Source organism: Narcine bancroftii, chromosome 6 (genome assembly GCF_036971445.1).
Source record: "Narcine bancroftii isolate sNarBan1 chromosome 6, sNarBan1.hap1, whole genome shotgun sequence".
Classification (NCBI taxonomy): Eukaryota; Metazoa; Chordata; class Chondrichthyes; order Torpediniformes; family Narcinidae; genus Narcine; species Narcine bancroftii.
The window spans coordinates 65,492,192-65,510,822 of NC_091474.1; the positions used below are offsets into that span (position 1 = coordinate 65,492,192).

The 18,631-nt window shown below is 44.4% G+C and overlaps 1 protein-coding gene across 19 annotated transcripts in view; it reads left to right on the plus strand.

The window, feature by feature from the left end:
* Window positions 1-18,631, plus strand: part of dlgap2a (discs, large (Drosophila) homolog-associated protein 2a) — a 625,248-nt gene that overhangs the window by 435,317 nt on the left and 171,300 nt on the right. Inside the window, exon 1 of one of the 19 annotated variants that reach the window (XM_069885189.1) lies at window positions 16,246-16,332. The exons of the other annotated variants lie outside the window; for them this stretch is intronic. The gene's annotated coding sequence lies outside the window, so the exon portion shown is untranslated. Of the gene's footprint in view, window positions 1-16,245; window positions 16,333-18,631 lie in introns of those variants that run through there. 19 annotated transcript variants of the gene reach the window in all.

The window sequence follows — 18,631 nt, forward strand, 5'->3', positions numbered from 1 at the left end:
TTCCACACGCTATCAAGGCAAGAGAGGTTACTTGGCAGCTCTATTGCAAAAACCATGATTTCTGTTTGTCCTCTCCGATAATGCAACGTTGTCCAGGCGGCCAGCGCTGTTCTTAAGGAACGTGCATTCTTCCCATGCCCCCCTTGGGATTTCCTCCGAGTACTCTTCCCACATTCCAAAGATGAACAGGGCAATAGGTTAATTGGGTGGCATGGGCCCGAAGGACCTTCTTACCATGCTGTACCATTAAAAACATAATAAAAGAAATGTGATGCAGAGAAATTCAGATTGAGATGGGCTGTGAGCGTGGCTCATCTCCTTTATGAAATGTCTCCAAATCAACGGCTAATAATTAAGCAATTAAAAAAAATTATTGTGAATTTCTAATTTAAATGCAAGAAGTAAAATGACTCCTTCTGACACCTTCAGCAGAAACGATGCAAAGACATAATAGGAACGACTGTTCGTCATCCACACTTTCCAGCAAAACTTTCACGGAAATGTTTGCACTTTTCTGTTATCCCCGTTGCTTGTTTTGATTCCGCAGTTAACAAATGGTTACAAAGATTATGGAAATAAACTCTCTGAGAAATAAATGCAAATTGTTTGCTGATAGTGAAGAGAATTTGCAAACATCTGCAGCAGGAAGCCCAATACCTGGTTAAGTTGTTGAAGGACAGGTCGAAACAAAACCATCTTTCATCAAGCTGGGAAATATTAAACAAACACAATTTTAATCCTGTCGACTAATAAATCCCATCAACCATTAGGCATGAAAGTCGTTCAATGTAAGGTGGAAACAAGGTTGTCAAAAACACCAGGAGCTTATTAGTAACGTCTTTCTAAATTTCACAGAAAGCACATAGAAGCTGTCCAAATGGAATTATGACACAGAAAACTACAGCGCAGTACAGGCCCTTTGGCCCATAGAGTTGTACTGTCCTAATAACCTACTCTAACAACTGGCTAGAATTTCTCTACCACACAACCCTTCATTTTTCTCAGTTCCTACCTAATAGTCTCTTAATAGATGCTATTGTACCTGCCTCTGCCATTGTTGCTGGCAGGGCATTCCATGCATCCACCACTCTGCGTGTGAAGAACTTCCCTCTGCCAACACCCAAGGACCTTAAAACTATGCACCCTGGTGTTAGCCATTTCATCCCCAGGGGAAAAGCCTCTGCCATCCAGACAATTAATGCCTCTCATCATCTGAAACATCCCTCTCACCACCCCCCCCCCCGCCCCTTGTCTTCAGTTACTCCAAGGAGAGAAGAACACACTCACTCAAACTATCCTCATAAGACATGCTCTCCAATCCAGGCAGTCCTCTGCCCCTCTCTATAGCAACCATTTCCTTCCTGTAGTGAGGTGACCAGAACACAATATTCCAAGTGGGATCTAACTAATATCTTGTATACTGGAGCTGTAACATTATCTCACAGCTCTTGAATGTGGTTAATGAAGAACAATGCACCATAGGCCTTCTTAACAACATGGTCAACCCGAAAGTGATTTGGAAAGATTTGCATTATTAGTGGTGATTGTTGCAGTGGTCTCATGTGGTTTTGTGTTCTGCTACAATCCAAGTTTTCACTTCTGATATGTACCTTGTTCACAACAAGGTAAAGATTCTCCTTGTTCTTACCAACCAACCCACTAGCCTCTACATCCAATGTATAATCCTCTGCAATTTCTGCCAACTACAAAGTGATCCCACCACAGGACACATCTTTCCCCCTCCCCCCACCCCCCCATCTTCCACAGGATCTACTCCCTCTTTAACTCCCTTTCCACTCATCACCTGGTTGATGTCAACAACCCACAGGAAATGGTTTATTTGTGTCCACACCTCCACCCTCACCACCATTCGGGGCCCCAAATGGCCCTTCCAAGTGAAGCAAGTTGTGAATCTACAGGCGCTATCTACTGCATCATCAGGGTGGTGAAGGGCTCAAGCTCGAAACATCGGGTCTGTATCTTTACCTTTACTACATAAAGGACACTGTTTGACCTGCTGAGCTTCTCCAGCCTTGTGTTTTTACTTCACTTATGGCCTGTGTTCCTCCCAATGCCATTTCTTCCCTCCTCCACCACCTTTTTATTCAGACGCCTGCCTGTTTTTTGGTCCTACCTTGATGAAGGGCTCAGGCCTGAAAAGTTAGTTATGTATCTTTGCCTCCTATGGACTTTCAGCACTTTTAGGTTTTAACTCGAATCACAGCATCTGCAGAATTCTTGTTTCACCTCAACATACATTTGTCCTCACTTTACTCTGGACACCAACCTGAAAGCTTTGCTACTCTGGAAACAGATACACAGCCATAGTGTTTCTGCTCAGCTCCATGTCAACAGTTGGGTACGTTTATGCCTGGCTACCATTTGGCCAGTGCACGAGAGGGTTCAAGGTCATTATTATCCTGCAGTAGATATGCAAGGTCGAAACAGTGTTTCTCTAGACTAGAGGCCTTCAAAGTGGTTGATATCGACCCCTGGGGGTCGATGGGACTCTCCAAGGGGTTGAAAAATACCAGAGGTCATTAAACACTGGTGGGGGGTGTGGTCAAAAGAATTGTGGAGCCCATGGTCCCCACTCCTGCCGGGAACCTGAGCTGACTTCTTCGATGCAGATAGCACCGCACCTGATGTTGAGAATGGAGTCGCTGTCACTGATGCGGAAGATTTGGACCCAGCTCTGTTTGGCATCTTCCCAGCCAGAAGCATAGGGTTTTTTTTAACTGTTATTGTAATCGCTCGTTTGGTTCATTTACAAATTTGTTGCTTGGCGATTGGGGTGTTGTAACCAAGTTTGGGTTGTTGCTGGGAGGCCTGGACACCAGTCTCTGGCACATTCCTTGTAGCCGCTCTAAGGCATTGAGCAGAAAATTGGCAGGAAGTCTTGCTGATACACATTTCTGATTTATATATAATTAGTTTTTATTGTCTATTTATTTTACTTTAGGATTAGGGTTACTGAAACATATGCAACAAATTCATTTATCATACTGCATTTCCACTTATTATGGTAACATTAACATATTTATGTTGAATTCCAATATTATATTCAATATTTTGTACATTTCTCAAGATTTCCACAATGACAGTAAACAGTTTTTTCCTTTTTGTGTCCTTATATTTCACAAGAGATATTCACGGGGGGAGGGGATACAGAACCACAGTCTCATAGTTCTTGGGATGCAGTCACTTATCTGTCTATTTATTTATTTGTTTGTACATGCCTCGGGACCTATGAGGGATCAAGGATTCCATGAAGGGGTTGATGGTCTAAAAAGTTTGAGGACTGCAATATAATCAGGATAATGTGAACTATTTTATCACCATGTAAGAATACACCCTTCTCACTGTAGTACCTGTAGTGCACCACCGTGAGGCGCATGTATATGTATGAGCATTTGTGAACAGTTTCCTGAGATGGTGGAAGGCATCAGTAAGTAAAGTCTCTTTTGTTATTTTAATCTTGTTATTTAAATTATCTAAATTATTTAAGAAGCCTCCAAAGTAACAAAGGGAGTCCCCATCCTAAAGTGCAAAAGTCTCTTATAGGAAAAGATAACTGACCGAAGCTATAGACCCAGCCAGAGGATGCAAATGAAATCCCACCACTGCTACCATGTTATCTCTGTATTACTGGGGAGGCTTCTTAAATAACTTAGAGATGCAAGATTTAAATAACAGAAGGGACTTTACATATTGATGCCTTCCACCATCTCAGGAAAACTGTTCACAGACACACATATCCCCCACAGTGGAGCACTCACTTTCTACAGTGAGAAGGGTGTATTGTTACACAGTTACAAAATAGTTCACATTATCCTGACTATATAACAGGGACCCCTGCTCTAGACCATGGTGCCCACACAATATACAGAACATAATAAAATCACAAATACTGTATACAAAGAGATACCATTTACAATAAAAGTATATGAATATTTTAAAATGATTTGCTCAGTTGCAGGATACTGTTCACCGATCTCTCAGCCTGCAGGAAGAAACTATTTCTCAGCCTGGAAGTCCTGCTTTTGATTTTCCTGTATCTCTTTCCTGATGGTAGTGGGTCAAAGATATGGTGTGCTGGATGGAAATAATTAATGTCCTCTATAATTGTTTAAGCAAGGTTCCTGGTGAATCTCATCACTAGAGGAAAGGAAGGCCCCAGAGATCTTCTCAGCCGCTTGGGTGGTCCTCTGTATTGATTTCGGTTCCGATGCTTTGCAGCTCCTGTCCCATACAATGATGAAGCCAGGCAGGACCCTCTGAATGGTGCTCCTGTAAAATGGTCTGGTTCCTGCCCCAGTGCCACTTTCCGATTCTGAGAAAGAGGAGTGACTTCTTCGGTTGAGTCTCTCTCCCTAGTTCTGCTCTTGCGCTGAGGCAAAGATCACAACAGCAACTGTTCATTGACAGCCATTACTCAGTTCAAGGCTGATGCAGATGCTGAGTTTCATTGACCTCAGTTATGGAACATTATTAGAAAAGCTACAAGGTGCTATTTCTCTCTTGTCATTGGCACACTGCCAGAGAGAAATAGCATCTTGTAGCTTTTCTAATAGCTCCAAGTTGTCATTGGCAGAAAATGTGCTGGAGAAACTCAGCAGGACACACAGCAGCCAAAGGAAGCCAACGTTTCGGGCCTGGACCCTTCGATAGGGGTCCAAGCATAAACAGGCAGGGCCCTGACTAAAAAGGTGAGGTGAGGGAGGAAGGGGCAGGAGGAGGAGTGGAGGCTAAAAGGTAGGAGGATTCAGGTGGGAGGGTGTGGAAGAGAAAGAAGCTGAGAAGTGATGGGGGAAAGTGCAGAGGGTAGTTCTCTGGTTGGAGAGGGAAGGGAAGGCGGTGAGGATCTGGAGGATAGGAAACAGATGAACGGGGAAAGAGGGTGTTAATGAGAATATTGATATTGTGTATGTCATCAATTCACCAGGGCACAAGGGCAAGCGGTGCCTGTTGAGGATCGGCCTGTACGGCCACTCCAGGGCACACAAACTGACTGAAAGGAATCATCATCATCCTATAGGATGAATGGCCAGAAGAGAAGAGCACAAGGGCGTGGACAATAGTGTGGCAATAGTGGTCACTGGGAGGTGAACCCCATCATGTATCACCTCCCTTGTTTAATTCCAAGATGCAATTGGCATAAAGCAAGAAAATGTGCTTAACATGCTGAGCTTGGCCTGGTTTGATGATTATTCAAATGCGATACTCACTTCTTTCAAAACTCTGAGTGATTGAGTCTGCTGTAGCTGCCATACAGAGGGTAAAGGGAATTACTGTGGGTAGACTGCATGTGGTTAATGATCATGCTGGACATCGGAGGATGTCAGTGGAATATTGTTAACCTAGTGAAATTTTGCAAAGAACAAGTAGATTTGTTAGTTTTTTCGCACTTTATCTGTGAAAAGATCAGATTCTTTTTACCTCTTTATGTGGAGTACTTTTTTTTCTGGCACAGGGTCCAGAGATGTTGTATTTTGGAAGGACATACATGGTAAATGGTTGGGCACTGAGGAGTGTGGAGGAACAAAGGGATCTGGGAATACAGATACACAAGTGGCATCACAGGTGGACAGGGTTGTAAAGAAAGCTTTTGGCATCTTGGCTTCATAAATCAAAGTACTGAGTACAGATGTTGGGATGTTATGGTGAGGTTGTATAAGACATTGGTGAGGCCAAATTTGGAGGATTGTGTGCAATTCTGGTCACCAAATTGCAGGAAGGATATCAGTAAGATTGAAAGAGTGCAGAGAAGATTTACTAGGATGTTGCCAGGTCTTCAGGAGTTGAGTTACAGGGAAAGGTTAAACAGGTTAGGACTTTATTCCTTGGAGCGTGGAAGAATGAGGGGAGATTTGATAGAGGTTTACAAAATTATGAGAGGTATAGACAGAATAAATGCGAGTAGGCTCTTTCCACTTAGTTGAGGAGAGATAAATATGAGAGAAAGTGGCTTTAGGGTGGAAGGGGAACATTAGAGGGAACTTCTTCACTCAGAGTGGTGGGAGTGTGGAATGAGCTACCATCTGACGTGGTAAATGTGAGCTCACTCTTAGGTTTTAAGAATAAATTGGATAAATACATGGATGGGAGAGGTCTGGAGGGTTATGGAATGGGTGCAGATCAGTGGCACTAGAGGAATGATATTTCAGCACAGACTAGAAGGGCCAAATGGTCTGTTTGCTGTACTGTAGTTTTCTATGGTTCTAAGATTAGAGGTTAAAATCAAGCCTCATGGATTGGTGTGGGAGAAGTGGATTCCAATTCATCGGAAATTGGCACCAATATTGGGGAAAGAAGGAACAGTTCAAAGGGGACGGGCTCCATCTAAACTGTAATGGGAACTGATCCTGGTGAATCGTATAACTAGGACTTTGGACAGGGCTTTAAACAGTTTGGGGCTGGCTTCAACAGATTGGAAAGGGATGGTTAAAGTAAAAGAGAAGAGTGTGGATAAAGTAAAAGTTTTCTCTTTTTTAACTTTTGCTAAGTGTAGAGGAGAGAAAAGTCAAGTGCAAAAGATGCAAAGATGACCAGATTTTAAAAACACAATGGGTGTAAGGTCACTTTATCTGAATGCATGCATTTGAAACAAGGTCAGTTAACTTGTGGCACCAAAAGGAGTATGATTTAGTGACCATTACAGAAACGTGGTGGCAGGGATCGGCAATTAAATATCCAAGGATGTCAGGTTATAAGGAAGGGCAAGGGTGGTGGGGTAGTGCTCTTTGTTAAGGGGAAAATCAAGGCAATAGAGATGATGCCAGATCTAAGGAGCAAAATGTTGAGCCCATTTGGGAAGAGATTAGGGATAGTAAATGGAGAAATCACAAATGAGGGTTGTCCAGGCTGCCCAATCATTAAATTACAGTGGCACAGGCAATAAACCAAGAAATATCAGGCATGTAGGGATGGAACTGCAGTTATCGTGGGGGACTTTAACATTCATATAGACTGGGTGAATCAGGTGGTTGAGGCAACCTTAAGGAGGACTGCATACATGAATGCTATCTTGAACAGCATGTTACTGAACCTACGAGGGAACACGTTATCTAGGATCTGGTCGTGTGCAATGAGACAGGTAAAATTAGCGATCTTGTAGTTAGGGATCCTCTTGGAAACAGAGATTACAGATGATTGAGTTTCTCATACAAATGGAAGGTACAATAGATTGGCCTAAACAAGGGAAGCTACAAGGGTGTGAAGGAGGAGTTGGCCAGGGTAGACTGGGAACGCAAGCTATATGGTGGGACGGTTGAGGAATAGTGGAAGACTTTCAAAGATCTTTTTCATGGTGCTCAACAAAAGTATTTTCCAGTTAAAAGCAAGGACAGTAAAGTTGGGGACAGCCAGCCCTCGATAATGAAGGAAATGAAGGAAGGCATCAAACTAAAAGCTCATGCAGAAAATGTTTCCAAGAGCAGTGGGAAACTAGAAGGTTTTGAAAACTTTAAAAAGGAACAAAGAACCACAAAGTGAGTGATAGGAGAGGGAAGGTAGACTATGAGAAAATTTTATAAAGTACAAAAGGGTGGCTAAAGTGAAGGTTGGTCTCTTGGAGGATGAGAAGGGGGCATTGATATTAGGTAATAAGTCTTTGAATGACTCTTTCATGTCATTCTTCATAGTGAAGATGTTGAACATGCCAAAGACAGATGTAATGGATGTAATAGCTGTCACTAAAAGAGGTCATACTCAGAACACTTGAGGATCCAAAGATAACTGATTGAATGCATCCCAGGCTACTGAAAGAAATGGCAGAAGTTATAGTCAAGGCCAAAATTCTCTGGATTCTGGACAGGACCCGGTAGATTGGAAGACGGCGAATGACTCACCACTATTCATGAAAGGATGTAGGCAAAAGGCAGGGAACTATAGGCTAGTTCGTTTAACATCTGTGGTTGGGAAATTGGTTGAAACTATCATTAAAGAAGAAATAGCGGGGCACCTGGAGTAAAATGGATCCATACGGCAGACGCAGCATGAATTCAGCAAGAGCAGGTCCTGTTTAACAAATTTGTTTTTTGAGGATATAATGAGTGTGGTAGATAGAGGGGAGCAGGTGGATGTTGTTTACCTGGATTTTCAGAAGGTATTGATTAAGGTGCCATATAAAAGACATACAGAAGATAAGGATGCATGGAACTGGGGGGTGATGTATTCGCATGGATACTAACCAATAGAAAGCAGAGAGTTGGGGTGCAGGGCTGTTTTTCTGGGTGGCGAGTGGTGTGCCACAGAGATGGGTACTGTTCACAAACCCATGTGGAAGAGGGGACAGAGTGTAGTGTAACTAAGTTTGCTGATGACACTAAATTGAGGATAAGGAGAATCTGCAGGGAGATATAGATAGGCTAAGTGAGTGGGCAAGGGACTGGCAGATGGAGTACGATGTGGCAAATGTGAGGTTATCCACTTCAGAAGGAAAAATAGAAAATCAGATTATTATTTAAATGGTAAGTTATTGCACCCTGCTGCCCTGCAGGAGGACTTTGGAGATATTGTGCATCAATCACAAAAGGTTGGTTTTCCGGTGCAGCAGGTTATCAAGAAGGCAAATGGAACGTTGGGCTTAAATGCTGGAGGGATGGAATTTAAGTGTAGGGAGGTTATGCTACACCTGTACAAGGAACTGGTGAGATTGCACCTGGACTGCTGTGTGTGTTTCTGGCCTCCTTACTTGAGGAGGGATGCACTGGCTTTGGAGGCGGTTCAGAGGAGGTTCACCAGGTTGATTACAGAGATGAAGGGGTCAGCCCATGAGGAGTGATTGAGTCATCTTGGACTGTACTTGCTTGAATTTAGAAGGATGAAAGGGGATCTAATAGAAACACCTAAAATTATGAAAGGCATAGGTAAGATGAGGTAGGTATATTGTTTCCATTGGTGGGGGAGATCAGAACTAGGAAACATAGCCTCAAGGTAGTAGATTTAGGAGAGAGATGAGCAGGGACTGCTTTTCCCAGAGGGTGGTGAATCTGTGGAATTCATTGCCCATTGAAGCAATGGAGGCAACCTCAGTAAATATATATATAAGGTTGGATAGATTTCTACATAGAAAGGGAATTAAAGGATATGTGGGAAAGGCAGGTAGGTGGAGATGAGCTGATCATCAGATCAGCCATGATCATATTGAATGGCAGAGCAGGCTCGATGGGCTGGATGGCTGACTCTTGCTCCTATTTCTTATGTTTGTAGCAGACTTCAGCAGGGATTTTAACTGAAGGCTGCAACTGGCAATTGGAGTCAGGTGACTCAGGCAGTTGGACTTGAAAAGCTCAGATCAGCAGGAAGCTGATTGGGCAATAGAGATCAAGTGATCTAGGGGACTTGTATTTTTTTCATGAACTTGTGATGCAGGTTGGTATTAATTCACTTCGACTCAGCCATCTGGAGACAGAACTATCGACCAGAGTTCCATACTTCATATGAAGCAGTGAGTAGGAAATTCACAACCAACTAGTGTTTTTTTTGTCTGCATGTCCTTCTTGGAGTTTACTTTTTCATGAGAGAGGATTATAGTTTTAGTCCTGATGTTAATCGCAGGATGAAATGGCTGAATTCTCCTGCAAAGTTCATTTGACCTCAGCAGGACTTGCTGGAAACACAAAACAGTGGGCAAAGATTGGTTGCAAAAGCCCAGCGGATCACACAGGCTAATTGTCAGCATTTTCCACCACTACTTGTAACTGTTGACATCCGAGGAACTTCCTCGGATATCACTGGGATGTGGAGCTGGATTGTGTGCCAGGATGCCATCTGTTGTCCCAGTACTGAACTTGGCATGGAGTTGGACATGGGAGAGCAAACCTGACAAAATTCCTTGTTCTGTTTGGCAAACTTGCAGGAGAATTAGTCGAAGGAAGTATGGGATCCTAATGACCTAAACAGAAGGAAATAAATAAAAGTCCAGATGGAAAATCCAGATTTGAGTGGCATGATTAACATAGTGGTTACCTTGATACGATTACAGCACCAGTGACCTGGGTTTAAATCCGTGACTGTCTGTAAGGTGTTTGTACGATATCCCTGTGACTACGTGGGTTTCTTCCTTCAGGTTCTCTGATTTTTCTCCCACATTCCAAAAACATAGGGTTAGTAGTTTAATTGGTCATCTGGCGTAAATGTTCAGAGAGCATTTGCATGATGCTCTGCATAAGTATATTCCATTGAGATAGGGAATGGATGGTCAGGTGAAGGAACCATGGTGTACACAGGATGTAGAAAATCTAGTTAGAAAGAAAAGAAAAGCTTACAAGAGGTTTAAGAAGATAGGAACTGATAGAGCTCGAGAGAATTACAAGACTGCCAGGAGAAGACAGGACTTCATCTACAAATGGTCATGAGAAGGCCTTGTCAAGCAGGATTATTGAAAATCTCAAGGCATTCTACAAGTATGTTAAGAACAAGAAGATGAGTCGTGAGGATAGGATCCATCAGAGGTGCTGATGGAAACTTGTGCATGAAGAAGATACCGGATGTCCGAAATGAATACTTTGCTTCAGTATTCACCAGAGAAAAGGATCTTGGTAATTGTGCAGATGATTTGGGGTGCACTTGAGAAAGAGGATTTGATAAGCATGAAATTAGATAATCACCACGACTAAATGAGATTCACCCAAGGCTACTGTGGGAGGTGAGTGAGAAGATTGCTGAACCACTGGTGATGATCTGGGGGCAGGAGAAGTACCGGGGGAATTGAATGGTGCAAATGTTGTTCCCCTGTTTGAGAAAGGGAATAGAGATATCCCAGGAAATTACAGATCAGTGACTCTTACTCCTGTAGTGGGCAAGTTGTTGGAGAAGATTCTAAGAGATTTGCAATCATTTGGAAAGGCATCATCTGATTATGGGCACTCAGCATGGTTTCATCAGAGGAAGGTCATGTGTTATGAGCCTGATCAAATTCTTTGATCATTGGTAAAGGTAGAGTGGCAGATGCAGTGTATTTCAGTAAGGCTTTTGATATATTTTCCCATGCGTGGCTCATGCAGAAAGTAAGGAGGCATGGGTTGTAGATACAGAATTGGCTTGTCCAGAGAAGGGAGAGGGTGATTGTAGATGGTTTGTATTCTGCACGGAGGTCAGTGACCACTCGGGTTCCACAGTGATCTGTTCTGGGGCCTCTTGTGAATTTTATGAATGACCTGGATGAGGAAGTAGAACGGTGGGTTTGTAAGTTTGCAGGTGACACGAAAGTGGGTGGTGTTGTGGATAGTCTGCAGGGTTAGAACCATAAAACACGACAGCACAGAATGTGCCGAAACATCATTCCATCAGACCCACTGACCTGTGCCACAGGATACAGAGGTAGGCTGAGAGGTGGCAGGTGGAGTTTAACCCTGGAAAGTGTGATATGGTTCCTTTCAGTAGGTCAACCTTGAAAGCTGAATGCAATGTTCATGCAAGGCCTCTGACCAGTGTAGGCCAAGTTAGAGATCTTGGTGTCAGAGTCCAGAGGACACTCAAAGCTGCTGCGCACAGGTTGATGGTGTTGTTAAGAAGGCGTATGGTGTGTCGGCCTTCATTAACTGTGGGATCGAGTTCAGGAGCTGTGAGGTAATGTTATAGCTATACAAAACCTTGGTTAGACGCACTTGGAATATTGTAATCAGATCTGGTCACCTCATTACAGGAAGGATGTGGATGGTACAGAGGAGATTTACAAAGATGCTGCCTGGGATGGGAGGACATGCCTTGTTTTGATAGGTTGAGTGAACTTGTTTTTTTTTCCCCTTGGAGTGATGGAGGATGAAAGGATACCAGATGGAGCTGTAGATTTCGTTTGTGGATAGTTTGAGGTTTTTTCCCGGGTTTGAAATAGTTCCCATCAGGCGGCATAGTTGTAATGTGCTTGGGAGTAAGTATAGGGGGGATACAAGAGGCAAGTCTTTCACCAAGAGTGATGGATGCTTATAACACACTGCTGGCAACAGTGGTGGAGACAGGTACAGTAGGATCTTTTAAGAGACTATGAGTTAGGTTCATATAACAGAGAAAAATGGAGGGTTTTGCAGGAGGGAAATTATAGAGTAGGTTATTAGGATAGCACAACACTGCAGGCCAAAGGGCCACCTCTGCGCTGTGGATTTCTATGTTCGAAATTAAATATATTGAGAGTTTAAAAATTCCTTTAAAAAGATTGCCCAAGTCATTTTTTCCATCTACAATGCATGATTCATTTTATTTCTTCAATGCATTCAAAAATGTTTGCTTCTATTTGGAAGTGTTTCAGAATGTTTTAGCGTCTTTTGGGACTTTTTGTTGTTTACTTGTGTTTTTAAAATGTTATAATTTTTTTAAAAACTTTTCATGGTTTTCCATGTTATTGAATGTCATAAAAGCATTCAAAGCGTTGAAGAAAGATGCCATTTTGGGCCACATTGACTATGTAAGTCGGCCATCTTTCATTTATTTTCTTCTCAAGCCTCATGAGATGATGGAGAGGACCTCATCACAGGGAATTAATTCTCCCCGAGCATCGTAGAGTCACCCAGCGTGGAACCTGGCCCTTTGGCCCTCGCAACCAAAATGTCCCACCCACAGTCACCCCACCTGTCTGCGTTTGGCCAATATGCCCTTCATGAATTCATCCATTTCTTTTCTTAAACTCTTCAATAGTACCTGCCTCAACCACCTCCTCTGGCAGCCCATTCCATACACCCACCACCCTATGTGTTTATATAAAAGAAAGGAATTCATTATCCTTCTGGTTCCAGTTGAACCTCTTCTCCCCTCACCTTAAACCTATGCCCCCCTGGTTCCCAATTTCCCCTATTCTGGGGAAAAGACTCCCTGCATTCATCTGATCTATTGCACTCATGATTTTGTACACCTCAGTAAGATCCCCCCTTGTGCTCCAAGACACTCAACCTCATTGTGTTCAGTTCTCTGCAGAAACAGTGTGGATGCTGTAGAGAGGGTGGAGAGGCAATTGACAAAGATGCTGCCTGGATTAGCGAGCATGTCTTGTGATAAACTTGGTCTTTTCTCCTTGGAGTGATGGAGGGTGAGGGGCAATAGAGCTGTATGAGAGGCATTGATCGTGTGGATGGCCAGAGGCTTTTTCCCCAGGGCTGAAATGGCTAACACCAGGGACATAATTGTAAGGTCCTTGCGACCAATTACAGAGGGGGAGGGATGAAAGAGGTGATTTTTTTGTTCACACAGTGGGTGGTGGGTTGTATTAGAATGTACTCCTGGCCATGGTGGAGGAGGCAGGTACCATGGGATCTTTTAAGAGACAATTAGATAGATACATGGAACTGAGAAAAATGCAGCAGGCAAATTCTAAGCAGTTATTAGATTAGGTTATTAACTGCAAAACACAGTGCATTGAAGGGCCAGTAGATCTCTGTTCTATGATTACTGTGTGTATTTATTGTCTACCTTGTGCGTTTGTTGTCTCTTTTGGGTTGGCACGGTGGGTGTAGCAGTTAGCACAATGCCTTTACAGTGATCAGGACTGGACCGGGGTTCAAATCCCGTGCTGTCGATAAGGAGTTTGTGCGTTCTCCCCGTATCTGCGTGGGATTTCCCCAGTGGCTCCGGTTTTCTCCCACCGTTTGAAACGTTGTGGGGGAGGGGGAGGTTAATTAGGTGTAAATTGGGTGGCATGGGCTCGTGGGCCAAAATTACCTGTTACTGTGCTGTATGTCTAAAAAATTTTTTAAATTAAAATTAAAATTTTTAATTCAATTTGTTTACTCTGATAACTTTTCTCTGCAAGTATCTGTTTGGCTGCAGCAAGTAAGAATTTCAAAGCATGTGTACATTGTACAATGGGCATGACAATAATTTCGTCATCATTATCGATTTGGTGCTTTCCTGCTCTGCCATTATGCCAATAAGAGACTGTTGGAAGGTCAAAGTGCTGTGTTCAGGATGAGTGCTGAGGCTTTGCCTTGAGATCTTCCAATGAGGAGACTGGCAGTGTTAGACTCAGCTTCCCTCTTGAGTCTTTGTACGATTGAGATGGCAGTCAGGGCAGTGCAGCAGGATGTGGGAAATCAGGAGAATCTTCCATCGTCCCTGTTGACTGCATCTGTGGGAAGTGAGTCCAGTTTGAGATCCCAACTGACTACATTGTGGCTGGAGGTGCACTGGTCAGGGGCATCCAGGATTGTCAGAGCCTAATAATGAAGGGCTTTAGTGTGGTGATCACACCCAGGGAAGGGGGAGCTGTACTGGGATGGACACACTCAGGGAAGGGGGAGCTGTACTGGGACGGTCACACCCAGGGAAGGGTGGGGGGTCTGTACTAGGGCATACAGGAGGAAGGGGGATCTGTACTGGGGCAGTTACATCCAGGAAAGGGGGAGCTATACTGGGTGGTCACACCCAGGGAAGGGGGAGCTGTACTGGGCGGTCACACCCAGGGAAGGGGGAGTTGTACTGGGGTGGACAAACCAGGGAAAGGGGAGTAGGACTGGGGCAAATACACCTTGGGAAGGGGGAGCTATACCGAGATAGACACACACAAGGAAGGGGAAAATATACTATGGTGGATGCTCCCAGGGAAGGGGGAGTTGTGCTGGGGCATACAGTGGGGAAGGAAGAGCAGTACTGTAGTGATCACTCCCAGAAAACGGGAGCTGTACTAGGGCAGTCACACCCAGGGAAGGTGGTGCGGGACTGGGGCAGACACACCCTGGGAAGAGGGAGCTGTACAGGAATGGCAACAACCAGGGAAGGGGGAGTGTACTGGGGCAGAAACTCCCAGGGAAGTGGGAGCAGTACTGAGGCGGTCACATCTAGGGAAGGGGGAGCTGTACAGGGATGGACACACCCAGGGAAGGGAAACCTATCGTGGGGCAGACATACCCGGGGAAGGGGAGGTTGCATGGGCGAACACACGCAGCAAAGAGAGAGCTCTGCTGGGGTGGTCACACCCAACGTGTGGATTTGACAGAGAGTGCAGTATCTGTCTGTGGCTGTTACCATCAAATAACACGTTTCCCGAGTTGGATCGTGTTGGGTGGGATTTTCCTTGAAAGGGGAGCAGTGGCACCATGACTTGCTGAGAGGCTGGAAAAGCTGAAAGACAAGGAAGATTTGGTAGTTTGGGGACCGACAGGAATTTCTGTAGCTACGAGTGAGACCACGATGGAGTGTTGCCTCTTGGGAGCCAAGGCCAAGGATGTTTCCAAGCGGTTACTGCTCCTTCTCATGGAACAGCCGGAAGTCATTGTGTGCAGTTACCGACATGCCTACAAACAGGTGAGGATCTGCAGTGAATCGATAGAGTTCAGCAGGACCTCAAAGTGATAATCTCTCGAAAGCAGCAGGAGGAGAGGACAGATAACAGTGTGGCTGCAGAAGGAAGGGATTTACTCTCTTGGACCATTGGGTTTTCTTCTGGGGAGGAGGGAGGGCTGAAAATTTTTGAGTGAAGATCAGCAAAATGAATATCAATGTTGAACCTTAATTGCTGTGGGTTTTGGATTGAGCACATTTGATGGTTGACAAGCCAGACATTTGATTTCCTGTTCAGCCAAAACAATCAATGCGATAAACAATATTTTGTCAGTGAGATTTCTGAGAGTGACGTGAGGGTATATACTAGACTGGCAGGGGACTGGTGGATGACGACATTGAGAAAGTGCAGATGTCAATGAGAGCCCGCTCAGTGTCATGTCAGGCAATGAGTCCAACAGGGAGAAAGACTGATGGGCAACTGCAGTCATTTCAAAGCAAGAACACAGAACAGTCCAGCGCAGTAACAAGGCTGAACATGGTCCAAATCACATGATGTCTAAAACCCTTCTGCTTGCACCTGATCTGTGTCCCTCTTGTCCGTATCTCCCTCAAGCAAAGAGCAAGGCTGTTGGGAGTCTGGAACCCTGGTGAAGGACAGCGAGGCTTTGACTGAGAGATTGAGATAAAGGAGGCATGTGTCAGGGGACTTGGGCCAAACTTGGATCAGGCCAGAAAGGTTGTTTACCCTTTACTTTCTGTGGATGCTGTATGACCTGATGAGTTTCTCCAGCATGTTGGTATGCTGCACTCTTGTGTGTTTCACAATGATCCTGTCCTTTGACCCCATCCTGCTGATCATGCCCGTTATGTCTATGAATAGATCCTCTACACATTCAAAACATAAGTTTTGTCATGGCCCACAGTGTGATTTGTTTGCCCTCTCAGCTCTGATGTGCATGAAAGCAGTGATGCCATAAAGTAACCAGGACAACAGTTACCCAGTTGTAAACCTTGATCTATGATTCTGCAGCAGTTTAGAGGTGGTCAGCAGAATCGTACTACTCTGTATGCATGCTCACGAGTGACTAGAATCAGTGGAATCAACATTTAACCCACTGTGTAAGTACAACCAGGCTCCTCCCTTCAGTGAAACACTGTCCTGAGCCTCCACACGTCATGTCGGGGATCCTCTGCCCTCATTGATAGAACTAATGTGTACCAAGTATGGGGCTAATGTCTCAGTATTGCAGAGTGGTTAACCAGCCAAGTTGATTGTACTTGGAATAAGGCAGGCTAAATTTTATATACTGTATTGGGATGTTTGAAGATGAGGTGCAAAGTTATTGTCATGTACAAAAGTACAATGTTCTCATCGAGCCCTCCAGTGTGGAAACAGACCCTTCAGCCCAACCTGCCCACACCAACCAAACTGTCCCTTCCGCATTAGTCCCACTTGCCCGCGTTTGGCTCATGTCCCTCTAATCCCATCCTGTCCGTCCAAATGTTTCTTAAACGTTGCAATAGCACCTGTCTCAACCACCTCCTCTGCAGCCCATTCCATATACCCACTGCAGCCCATTCCATATACCCACCACCCACTCTATAAAAACTTTACTTCTCAGGTTCCAATGATGCAACCAGTCAGTATACTTTCTACGGTGCACCTTATGTCATAGACATAACATTGCAGCACACAGTAGCCCACGATGTTGTGCTGACCGATTTTAAACCTGCTCCGTAAATGAAGCCTTCCCTACCTCATAACTCTTGATGTTTCTTTCATCCATGAGCTTTTAAATGTCCTTATTGCACGAGCCTCCAGTACCATCCCGGCAATACATTCCAGGCACCCACAACTGTCTGTGTTTTTAAAAAAAAACTTATCCTGACATCTTTCCTCTCCTCAGTTTATACAGGTGTCCTCTGGTGTTTGCTACTCTCACCCTGGGAAAAAGGTCCTGGGTCTCCAACTGTCTCTGCTGCTCATAATCTTGTACACCTCTATTAAATCACCTCTTATCTCCCTTCACTCCAAAGAGAAAATCCCAGGCTCTGCCAACCTCGTCTCATATGATCCAGGCAACGTCCTAGTAAATCTCTTCTGCACCCTCTCTGTAGCTTCCACATCCTTCTTATAATGAGATGACCAGGATGGAACAAAATTTCAAGTACAGTCTAACTAGATATTTATAGAGCTGAAACATTACCTCTCCCCCAATAATTTCTCCTTTGACTCATTCCACTTTCTCCAGGTTAAGGGGGTAGCCAGGAGTAACCGCATGGGCTCCAGCTATGCCTATCCATGATTCAAAGCCTACACAGGCAAGGCCCCTCAACTCTCCCTCCACTACATCGATGACCACTTTGATACTGCCTCATAAAGATCTCATCGACTTCGTCCACTTTGCTGCCATCTTCCACCCTGACCTCAAATCCACTTGGGCCATTTCTAGCAACGTTCTCCCTTTCCTTGATCTGTCTGTCAAACTCGGGAGACAAACTCTCAACAGCCATCACCGACTCCCACAGCTACCTTGACTACACCTCTTCCCACCCTGTCCCCTGTAGGGATTCCATTCCATTCTCTCAATTCCTCCATCTCCATCGCCTCTCCATCGTTATTAGAGATGTACTTCTTCTTTCTCACTACAACCATCATCTCAGCGCTCACCTGCATATCCTCCCTTACCCACATTCTGTGTCCGGAATCCTTCATGGACACACCTGACAAATTCAACCCCAGCTGTCCCTCTTGCAGCGAGAAGGCGGCGCCAGTTAATATTTGGGAAGTTGGTCTCCCATAACAACCCTGCTATTTCTGCATCGTTTTGAAATCTGCCTACTTATCTACTCCACAGTGTCTTGAGGGTATTTGGGGGCCTATAAATTATTCCCAATAGAGGGATCACTCCCTTCCTGTTTCTGACTTCCGCCCACACTGTCTCCGTAGACAATCCCTCCACAACGTCCTCCATTTCTGCAGCCGTGATACTATCCCCTAATGAATCCCTTAAACCCATGACCTCTCACATTTGCCATTTCAATGCTGGGAAAAAGACCATCTACCCGATCTGTGCCTCACATGATTTTATCTACCCCATCTATGCCTTTTGTGGATTTGTAACCATAAATAAATTAACAATCCTTCCTTACCTCATGCCTGTAACCTCTATCTTTCTTGCTTCCACATGATTATCTAAGTCTTTTGACTGTTCATGTTGTGCCGGCTTCCACCATCACCCAGGCAATGCATTTCAGGCACTTTAATGTATTTTTAAAATTTGGACATTCAGCACAGCAACAGGCCCTTTTGCAGCCAGGCAAATTGCACTTCTTTAAGATCCAATCTGGTATCCTTGCCCTCCTCAATCTCCTTAGAAAGTCTGGGCACTGCTGAGCCTTCCTGATGAATTAACAG